This window comes from Pinus tabuliformis, chromosome 1_1 (genome assembly GCF_031772625.1).
Source record: "Pinus tabuliformis cultivar Carrire ecotype Pingquan chromosome 1_1, CPIR1, whole genome shotgun sequence".
Taxonomy (NCBI): domain Eukaryota; kingdom Viridiplantae; phylum Streptophyta; class Pinopsida; order Pinales; family Pinaceae; genus Pinus; species Pinus tabuliformis.
The window spans coordinates 452,111,329-452,122,680 of NC_142297.1; the positions used below are offsets into that span (position 1 = coordinate 452,111,329).

General features: G+C 35.4%; 1 pseudogene; it reads right to left on the bottom strand.

The window, feature by feature from the left end:
- Positions 1-665: 665 nt before the first annotated feature.
- LOC149213686 (transcription termination factor MTERF4, chloroplastic pseudogene) lies at positions 666-2,018 on the bottom strand (annotated as a pseudogene).
- Between the last annotated feature and the right edge of the window lie 9,334 nt (positions 2,019-11,352).

Sequence of the window (11,352 nt, forward strand, 5' to 3'; positions counted from 1 at the left end):
TTTTTCTTTTATCCTTCCATGGGAGAAATACAACATATATTTACTTGAAAAATAGTTTCACAATAACACAATGAGAGTTACAGCCCTCTAAAGTCATGACTACAAGGAAACTCCAGCCCTAAAAAAACTAGAAATACTAGCATATCAAGCACTGCCTCTAGACATTGATGCCAAAATTGACATTCTATGATGTCTATTTGCCATAATTTTGAGGTATTGTAATGGAGAAATGCCACATTATTCAATGAATGATAATTTCTCTTTAAGATGCCAGGCCCACCCATTTACAACGTTACCGACCTTGTACCTCTACATCCATATCTTCACGGCCACAAATCAACATTTGGACATATCGGCTTACTCTAAAAAAATAGATTGAATTTTTAAAAGGCAATTTTTCTTAATTGGTTCTACCATGGTTTTAATTTTCAATCCCCCTTTTTATGAAACACAAGAATACAAACCCACCAAACACACCTATCACATAATTATAGTCTAAAACCTAACAAGATTCTCAAAACTAAAGGGAAAAAAAGCCAATCATTTTATACAGAAGACCGTGAGATCATTTTGAAGCAAAGTTCAGACATATTCGTGATTTGAAGGACAACAGAAAACTATTTTACAGAATGTATGAATTATAGCAGAATGCAGATCATTCATTACTAAATAGAAACTATGCGTCTGTAGAAAATTTCATCCTCACTCTCCTCATCTTCCTCTTCTGAATAAACAACATCTCTTGGTGATTCTAGTGCTCCACCAATAGAGAATAATGGAGCCACATCCTCATTCTCAATATAGTTACCTTCCAGTCTTTCTTCAAACTTTTTGTCGCTGCAATTAAGCATCCACGCTAGGCTACATCTAATACCCTTTCTTAACATTCTTTGAAACCGAGATTTGATTCTAAATTCCAGGTAGTATGTAAAGCAAGATGGAAATTCTACAAGTTCCTCTAATGGCTTCTTAATCTCAGCCTTAAAAAAATAAAAACTGGGTTTCATGAGTTCCACATTTACAACAAGCAGCTGGGGACAAGAAACTACCATCTTTGCTATTTCCTCATCTGAGAAACCACGTCCTATGAAAAATCCACTCGTCTTTTAATTGGAACATGAGGAATGCTTACAACCTGTGGCATCTTCTCTAAAATTCTACCCAAATCTTCAAACTAAGCCCCAAGATCTGTGCATACAATGCTATAACAGAAGCAAGAGCTTTGTGCCGCACAACAAAACTAAGCAGACTTTCCACATTGCGCTTCATTTTCTCGTCTAGCTCATATCCAAGAATATACAGTCTCTTCTTGATCATTCTAGCTAGAACTTGTTTGGGAAGTCCTAGATTCTCAAGGTAAGCAACAATAGGTTTAATCACTTTACCAACCCGCATACCCAAAATCTGAGGATACTGTGTCACCATCGGTCCAATGTCTCTTGGGTTCACTCCAATACTAACCAAATAAGCGACAGATGTACTCATTTTCCCTTCGAGTTTAAATTCCAGAATCTCGAGATACTTCTGTAATACTACTGGAATGTTGATTCTCTCAATGTCAAGACCTCGCAGAATTTTAATAACCGGCACAAGGTCTAAAATAACACTGGCATACAACACTTGGGGATGTTTTCTAAGAAAACTTGGAAGCTCCTACTTTTGAAAACCTAATTTATTCAAATAATCAAGGATGGGAACCATATTTTTCCTCACACTGCAACCTAGCATGAGTGGATCCTGATTTATGTCATCGATGGCGAGACATAATCTTTGGAGGAAGTCCATCCTTTCTTTCATAACATCCACTTTCGAAGGAAGTTCTAAGTGTTCCAGGTCATTAGGGACTATCCCAATACTTCTCAAGTAATCACAATTGATCACTCGAGAAACAAGCTTCTCCTTTCTCCCTGCATAACACCCCAAGTCATAGTTGGCGTCTGGTACTCAATAATGTTGTTCGGCTCGCTGGAAGCTACCCTACTGGGTACTCTGAAAACAACTTTCCCTCCATCCAGCATTCACGTTTTCAATGTCAAAAACAAAATTTTCCTTGAAAGAAAACAATTTCTTTCAAATGGATGTCATCTGATATTGCAGTTTATTTTACACGAGTTTCCATTGCTTCATTTGATGGAAACTTGGGGAGTGGATGTTGCTCCCACACTCGTTTGATCCCACACATATGTTTTCCTGGCGTGGCCCTAGAGGTTGAAATGTGATTTTCTCTATTAGGGTTTAAGTGTGCAATCCTTGCATGTAGAATTGAAAGAAAGCAAGAACATGAATGATTTGTTGAAAATCTCGTCATTGCATCATTCTAAACACTGGAATTATATGAAGATGTCTGTAGCAAAATTCCCAATGCCACTTCATTCATGCTATGGAGGACCGAACGATGGCACTGATACTGGCAAGCGTGTGGCTGTTAACCACAATAAATTAACAACCACAAGGTCGGAGGTTCAAGCCCTTCTACTATCAGTATTTGCGGTTTGGTCGGAGGTGAAATCCCTTCTATCGGTATTTGGGGTTTAGTGGGCTTTGGGTCCAGATTTTGAATGAAAGCTCTTATACCATGTGTAAGAGCCCTATCCTAGGTTCTTCTAACAGATCTATTTCTGATGAATTTAAATTCAATAAAAGACAATAATTTACTTTCTTATAAGAATTTTAAACAAATAAAATTTTACCATTACGTTCTAATCCTTATAACTTATGGAGAACATTTCATTTTAATAAATTTACGTGAGTAATCTATAGAAGAATACCTGTATCTGTGGCTAGTGGAGATGCCTTTGAGCTGCTCCTCCTGCTAAACGCTCCTCTTGACTGACCCAACTGAATTTACCTCCTAGCCAACTAGGAAATAATTCCTAGCCCAGGAAACCTCCACAAGTTCCCTAGCCCTCCAAGCCCAAGTCCAACCAGATGTAGTGTTTGTGTCCAAGATGAATAATCTAGACAAAGATGAACAATATTTCCCTCCTTTCAACAACCCAAGAAACCTCCATAGGTTCCTGAGGTCTCCAAAAATCACAACAAATCATAAAATCACAATCAACCCCAAAATCATAAGCAAGACTTCACCTCCCCTTTTCTCCCTTCCCCCTTCCCTTTTTATACCCTGCTTCTCTTCTCCATCTCAACCACCTCTCATTAATGTCATTAACTTCTCATCCATCCTTACAGTTAACTTCTCTTCTCCCAAGTAAAGCTGAGAGTGCATTTGGAAATGTGACATGAATATAAAATTAGGAAATTAATGGGACCATGTCTTCTACCAAGTAAATATGAAAGTACATTTGGGAATGTAAGATGAATATATATATATTGATAATTGAATGGAGAGGACTATGTCTTTTCCCAAGTAAATGTGAGGGTACATTGGAGAATGTGAGATGTAATTAAATGGAGAAGACCATGTCTTCTCCCTAATAAATCTGAGGGTACATTGGGGAATGTGAGATGAATATATATATTGATAATGAGTTGGAGAGGACCATGTATTCTCCCAAGTAAATGTGAGGGTACATTGGGGAATGTGAGATAAATACATATATTATTTGAAATAATGGAAGGAGACCTTATTCTACCTAACATTCAATTTGATAAGGTAAGTTGTGAATTTGAATAATAGAAATCACGAATTTTATATTAGACTAATATTTCTCAATATTTTCAGATAAAGCAAACATTAATAAAATTTGCAGGATAAGATTTAAGTGGGGCATTACATTCTTGGCCGCATTGAGCAACACATTCAGTGTCTTCCTCACTCTCAACTATTAGGCTCGAGTGCTAAGGACCCAACTCGTGCAAGTCATCTGATGCGTAGTAGTTAGTATGGGTATGATACCACCTAATTTTGTTGAATTGTCTTGATGTATATGTTGGCTAGTAGTCTATATTATAGCTATTTACATGATAGATGGTTTCCATACATTCATTCATATAAGGCCTTGTTTGATAGACTTAAATTATTGATATTTTAGATTACATATAATGTGGTTCAATGGCCAATAGACCTGGTTTCCCAATGGGCAAGTTGAGGCCACTGAATGTCTTTTTATGAATGGTACTTGCTTTTTTTAAGATGAATGAATGAAAAGGTCCTGCCAAGCTTACAATTTTTATTTATTTATATAAATATATATAATATTATTAAGAACTAAAATTTCTTGAGGTGCAAATATCTTTTCATATTTTCTACTCAAAATGAAATTTACACAATGAAAAATTTAATTAATGAGAAATTTGATCTCTATCGATAGTAGATAAATTTATAATTAGAAATGATTATATATATATAATTCCTTATATATAATTTGATTTCATAAATAAATTGATATAAATATTTACATTTAAATGGTTTTATTTGTGATTAAGGTATCAACTTGATTATAATAAAGGATGTGAATGTTTACATCTAAAGTACCATAATACCCACTAAGGTATCAGCTTAAAACTGGGTATTTGTGATGCATACACATAGAAGAACAAGTATTTGCTTGGTGTGATATAGTTCGATGGTAATTGCCATTCCCAATAATTTTGAATAAGGAACCATGATTGGTGCTTTATTACCCACTAAGGTATCATCCTAAAACTAGGTATTTGCTGATACATACGAAAAGAACGCATATTTGCTAGATGTGATACAGCTTTATGGTAATTATGATTACCAATAATGAGGCAGAAGGAATCATGATTGGTGGTTTGAATGTGAATAAAAATTAAAATTCCCATGACTAAAATATATTAAAGAAAGTTTAATTTAATTGTCCTAGTTGATATCACTAATTGATCTTATAATATAATAAAAGATATACCATTAAAATTTTGGGGAATACAATTGGGAATCGTTTGTATGAGATAAAACCACAAATAACTTTATGGCATAAAGTATCACTGCAACAATATGATAACATTTCAGAATGACATGATTAATCAAAACATAGATTTGCGCAAACTCTAATCATATATCCAATATTACAACTTTTTTTACAAGATTGAAAAGGCCCTTACAAATAAAAATATGAAAAGACTGACATATATATTATTGCAGCCACAAACTTTATTGAAACATAACAGTATTTTGAAATATACAAAGACGAAACTATACGGATGATACTACTGTGAACCCTAAAATATAGTGATTGGCTTCAAGATACTATAAAATAGGATGTAGGGCTTTCAAATTTCATTGTCAGAGGCCTCTGTTGAGCATGCTCTCCACCCTTTTCATCGATATCAATCTCTCCGCCGCCAATTTCTGCTTCGTTTTCTCAATGTAATCCTCTGCCTCTTTGTCTACAGCTCCGTCCTCAAATTTCACAGAGCTCTTGACTCTCTCAGCAGCCGCCGGTTTAGACCCCTGACTAACTTTCTGCATCACTAACTTTGCCTGAATCTGCTGATTGGTTTTCCCCAACTTTAGCGGGGGGCTGCATGGTGGTATGGGCTGCAGGAGATTTCTCGCTAATATCCTCATGACTAACTTGAGAGCCCCACCCACCACACAGGCGTGAAAGAGCTTTACATACGCCAGATTTCTTATGTCGTCGTTCTTCTCGATTGCTGTGTTCCTCAGAAGTCTCGGAGACTCGAACCCCGGGTCTTGCTGCCATTACTGCACACAGAAATATACAGATTTTCTTCCAGTGGCTATATGTTTATGTACATTCATACGGCTATATATAGTGCAGAGATAGGTAGCTTGGATGATAAGCAGTTGAAATTAAATAATAATTAAATTGATTGTGCACCCAGTTGTACAATTTCATATTCCCCTTCCATTTAAGATCACGTGTGCTTACGCTCTCTTCATAACGATCATTTTACATGCCATCATCTAGTTTGAAGAATAAAAAAGCAAATAAAACTAGGCTGAGAGAAAATTAAGTTACGTAAAGAATATTTGAGAAATTAACCAAAACAAAAACCAAAAGGTTGGGTGTTGAGCAAGGTATCCACATTTTCACTGAAAAATGAGTCACATTGTTGGAAACACGTGCATAAAGTTGGAAAAACTAATTTAATTGAGAGAATCAAGTTCACTAATGGGGTCTCTTCTTAGAGCTTTCCAACAGTATAACTTTTATTAAATTCAGGGTGGGTTTGTCGGGTTAACTCAAAAATAAATATTCAAAACAAAATGTTAGACATTTTAAATAAAATTTGACATCTTCCATATTAACATTATTGAGTTTTATTAACAATATTAAGTTTTTTCTTATTCACAACATTGAGTTTTATTAACAATATTAAGTTTTATAAAATGTTAGACATTTTAAATAAAATTTAACATCTTTCATATTAACATTATTGAGTTTTATTAACAATATTAAGTTTTTCCTTATTCACAATATTGAGTTTTATTAACAATATTAAGTTTTATATTTATTGTAACATTTTTATAATTGATAAAGTTGAAGATTTATGATCCATCTTTGATAGTTGATCTTATAATTTCTTTTATCAAATTATTTTTTTAAGCATTATTAAATTTGATAAACACTTACAAATATAAAATATATTTATATTAAATTTTATAAAATTAAATAAAAGATATAAATTTTATTATTTAATTTTATACATTGATTTATAATAATAATAATAATAATAATAATAATTATTATTATTATTATTATTATTATTATTATTTGGTTTGATGATATATTTATGAAAATATGATAGTGAAATAAAAATAAAAATTTAATGTTTTATATATTTATTTTAAAATTAATTCAAAAAAATTTATTATATTTAGTAAAATCATTATAAAACAAAAAAATATATTATTTTTCTCAAAATATTAATGTTATTTAATTAACAAATTTATATTGAGCTAGATATTTATCATTCTAAATCTTAAAAATGTTGGTAATTTTTTTTCCCAACATTTAACTCACTATTCAATGTATAATCCAAAAATAATGATTCACCTCCTTCCTAGGAAGTCAAGAATCCACTGCCATGGTCAAGGGTGCACCTAATGTTTGGCGCTACAATCCTGCACCACTTGTCCTCTTAGCGAACAGTCACTAGATCATTTTTACAGGGCGCACTCCTAATGTCCATATGATTCCATCTGAAAATGCTAATGATCAAAACCAATATATCCATGACCTTCTCTTCTCTGCTACATAGTCCCTCAGGAAATCCGGTCACCCCCTTCCATGTAGTCACTAACCTTCCAAGTTCACCGAAATCCCCTATCCTAGGCGACCCATCCCTTGGTAAGGATTCATCGCATCAGAAGATACAAAACCAAGGCATATACTTACCTCAAAACCATCATACCAGTCATATCATGCTCATGGAAATAAATGGACACTATTGGGTACCCGTGTCCCATAATGGCCCTACTCGTGAAGTGCTTTACCAACATATTGTTGCATGTTCCAATTTATTTGTGACTGCTGCCAATTATTGCAGCCAATTTTTTCCACTCAACTGGGTATGTTCATGAATTCCTATTCCAAGCATATAATTTCCATTAGATTCAAATAAATTCTAATAACCTCAAATCATACCTCATTAGTAGTTCATCAATAAGGTACACTTACAATCCTGGTCACTTCCCATTGCAACAAGTCAAACTAACATCTTTGGCAAAATCATCATGTATAAACATAGCACATCAACTGAGCTCAAACACAACCATCATATATCAGAATCATAAGTCACATGTAACAAACATAAACTAGAATCATAGATCACATATAATCATCATATAGCAGTCATAAATCACATGCATAATACAACCGAAATAAAATGTTGACACTTATCCTTTCATCAATCCTTAGCTTCTACCTTTGTATTTATTCCATACACACTTTGGATCAGTTGCCACACTAGACAAACACTGAGTGCCTTCTCCTAGAACATGTGCACATACACATGTCACAATAACATTACTACACACTACACATACATAGTACCCCGTGCCTTCAACACAACATGTATGACATGGCCACAATACTACACATACACCAATACCATATGTACAACATGTACACAATACCACCTGTACATTGCACCACCTGAACAACGTGTGCACAACATCAAATGTACATGGCACCACCTGCGCAACATGTACACTTCACCACATGTGCAATGTGTACACAATACCACATGTACACAGTACCACATACACGACATGTACATGACACCACATGTACACAACAGCACATGCATGCCATATACACAAAACCACCTACACATAGCGCCACTTGTACAACATGTACACAACGACACATGAACACAACATCACTTGTACAATTATGCACACAACACCATACACTCATAGCACCACATGTACAACATGCACACAAAACAACATATATATATAACTACAAATCCAACATGTGTATAGTATCATCTGCACACAACACTGCATATCCAATATGCACAGAGGACTACATGCACACAATGTTGCATATACATCATACACACATTATAATATGTACATAGCTATAATAGCCCTGGTAAAAGTTCCATGTAAAAATATATATGGCCATGGTGATGGGACACATAGTCCACGCTGAATGGTGGGGGAAACATACTAATGGGTATTGATTTGGTTTGTTATGGCTAAAGATATTGGCAAAGGCAATGGCTAAGGCATTAAAGAGGAAAAAAGGTGTTTTGCCACATTTATTTATGAAAATCATGGAAATTAGGAGAAAAAGGAGGTGAAAGGTCACAGGTTGCATGTGAGGAGGAAAATGATGGAAAATGAAAAAAATAGAGGCCTCATTCATAAAAAGGCTTACGAGGATCAATTAGTAACCTTTTGTCAGTTCAGTGTTGGGGCTCTCTCTCATTATTCTCTCTCTCTCTCATACTCTCGGATACTTAGATTTTTGTTGGAGCACTCTTGGAGGGTGTGGCATATTTGGATTTTTGGAGCAAGAAGGAAAAGGAAGAGTAGGAAAGCATAAGAAGGCATTATCATTAGTATCTACATCATATTTTCTTACAGGTACTGAGTTGGATGTAAGATTTCTTCACTAGTTTTGGCATTCATGGAACATGCATGTGGTTTCTTGGTCATGATCTCTCACTGACATGGAGGATTTCCTGGATTGATAGTCGATTTGCCTAGCCTTTCCATTCCCTGGATAGCCATGGTGTTGTGGGTTTATTTTCTTTGTTTTCTGGTTGGTTCTCATGTTTCCTTTACCTTGGGTTGATTTATTAGTTCCTGGAGCCTTGGTTAGACAAACACTCTAGGTCCCTATAATGTCATGGGTTGAGGTACTAACCTTGGAGCCTTGGTTGGACAAATGCTCTGGAGCCCTTGGTGGGTTGACTTACTAGTCCATGAGCCTTGGATGGAGAAACACTCCAGATCCCTGTAAAATTTGTGGGTTGAGTTACTAGTCATGGATCTTTGGTTGGGAAAACGCTCTGGAGCCCTGTGTAAGCTATGGGTTGAGTTACTAGTCTTAGAAATCGGGTTGGAATAAATGATCTAGAAGGCTCGGATAGAGACTGATATGATGTTGTTTTTGTGATGTCTGACTGTGAGGTGGAATCATTCTTTGATGGGTTGAGGTGGATGGCCTCTGGTAGCCCTAAATGAGTTTTGATTGATGTGTTCTATGAGATCCCACATTCATGCTTCGAATATGGCATGGAGGAGAATGGGTCAAGAGATATTTTTCTCAACCATTCTACTCTTGGGTGGAACGTGGAAGTCCCATCCCTAGTTTGGATTTTGCATCACGGATGTAGGGTTATTTCTAATTGTATTTCTATGAGTATTATGATGGATTATACATGGTTTATATGGCTGTAATGCCATTGATATTTCTTTCCCTATTATGATGGTTATGTATGTGTTTTATGATAGCAGTTATGTATGACTCTCATCATGTTCTTACTTAATATTGAATGACCAATGTGGCTATGACGAAATGGATGAAATGTCAGCTAATGTGATAAGTATACAATTCCTCATAGCGAATCTCAGATAAGTATGAGACCCTTATGCTCAGATCTGTTATTTACACCTTTATGTTGCATATTTACTAAGTGTTTGAAAAAATTTATGTCATGGCTAGTAGGGTATGGTTAAGGTCTTGTTGGGCTTATTCCTTTTTCTTCATTGTCTCCCTATAATTTTCTTGATTTCAAGCTATCATTTCGTTCTCAGTAGTGGTCTGCATTCGGAGCCTGCAAAAGTGGCTTAAATCCTGGGGTCGCTGGCACAGAACTAGCAATTCTGGTCCATAGTCACTGGAAGGTGGGCCTATGAGAGAGACTTTGGGTTTTTGCTCGCTCCCTTGCCCATAGCATGAGAGAGAATCTGCCCTAAGAGGTCCAGAACAATAGTGGGAGCCAGGGACAGGCTATCACAAAGGCTAAACTTTCTCCTGAGGGTTTTGTTGATGATGTTGGATGACTCTGTGTGATGTTCCATCGATTCCATTTCCTTAAGGTTACCTAGGAGTTTGAATCATATCATAGTGGTCTCTTGCCGCATGTTTACCCCGGCTGGACAGTTGATTGGATAGATGTGGGAGGCAGGTGTTACAGAGTGGTATCACAGTGTGTTGTGCTCTCCTTGGACTGTGTGTTGGTCATGTGTTCATGTTGGTTGCATGTGTGTTCCTTATGCATGTAGTCCATGTGCTTGTTGCATTTTTCATGGTGTTGATCATGGTTGTAATGATGTCACCATATGAAGGTTGAAGGTGTTATCGTAGAGTATTTCTTCATGTGTGAATGGTTGATTATTCATTTGTTATGCATGTATGGTATCGGTTATAGTTATGCATGAATAGTAGGTCACACGTGCCTTGTGAAGTCATTGTTTTCAATTTAAGTAATCATGGTGATATTGGTTGTTATGATTCTAATGTGTTGGCTGGGATAGAATGGGAGATGTATATCATCAAGTGAAGTTGTAGCATTGGACCTCGAGGCGAGAGAATGTCATCATATAGGTTCATATGTTGGGCATGCATGTATGTAGGTTAAGGATTGTTATATGAATCACGATTATATACATTAGGTTATGTACATGTCTTTTGATGTTATGGTTACAAACCTGATAGATGATAGTTGATTAGCATATTCATATGCACATGAGTGTGATAGTCATGAATGATAGTAACATGTTGTTATAAGCATTTATATTGTTGGTTAAGTTAGATAACTTGATTATTATGTTATCGATTTGTTTTTGATGGGTATCTTATAGGTTAACTAGTTGCTATAGGATAGTTAGCTTGATGATTAGGTTTTATTTTGTTGATGAGCATGATATATATCTTATTGTTTTTATGTGTTGCTAACTTGATGATTAGGGTTATTTCATTGAGATCTTGATGTTGTAATTTG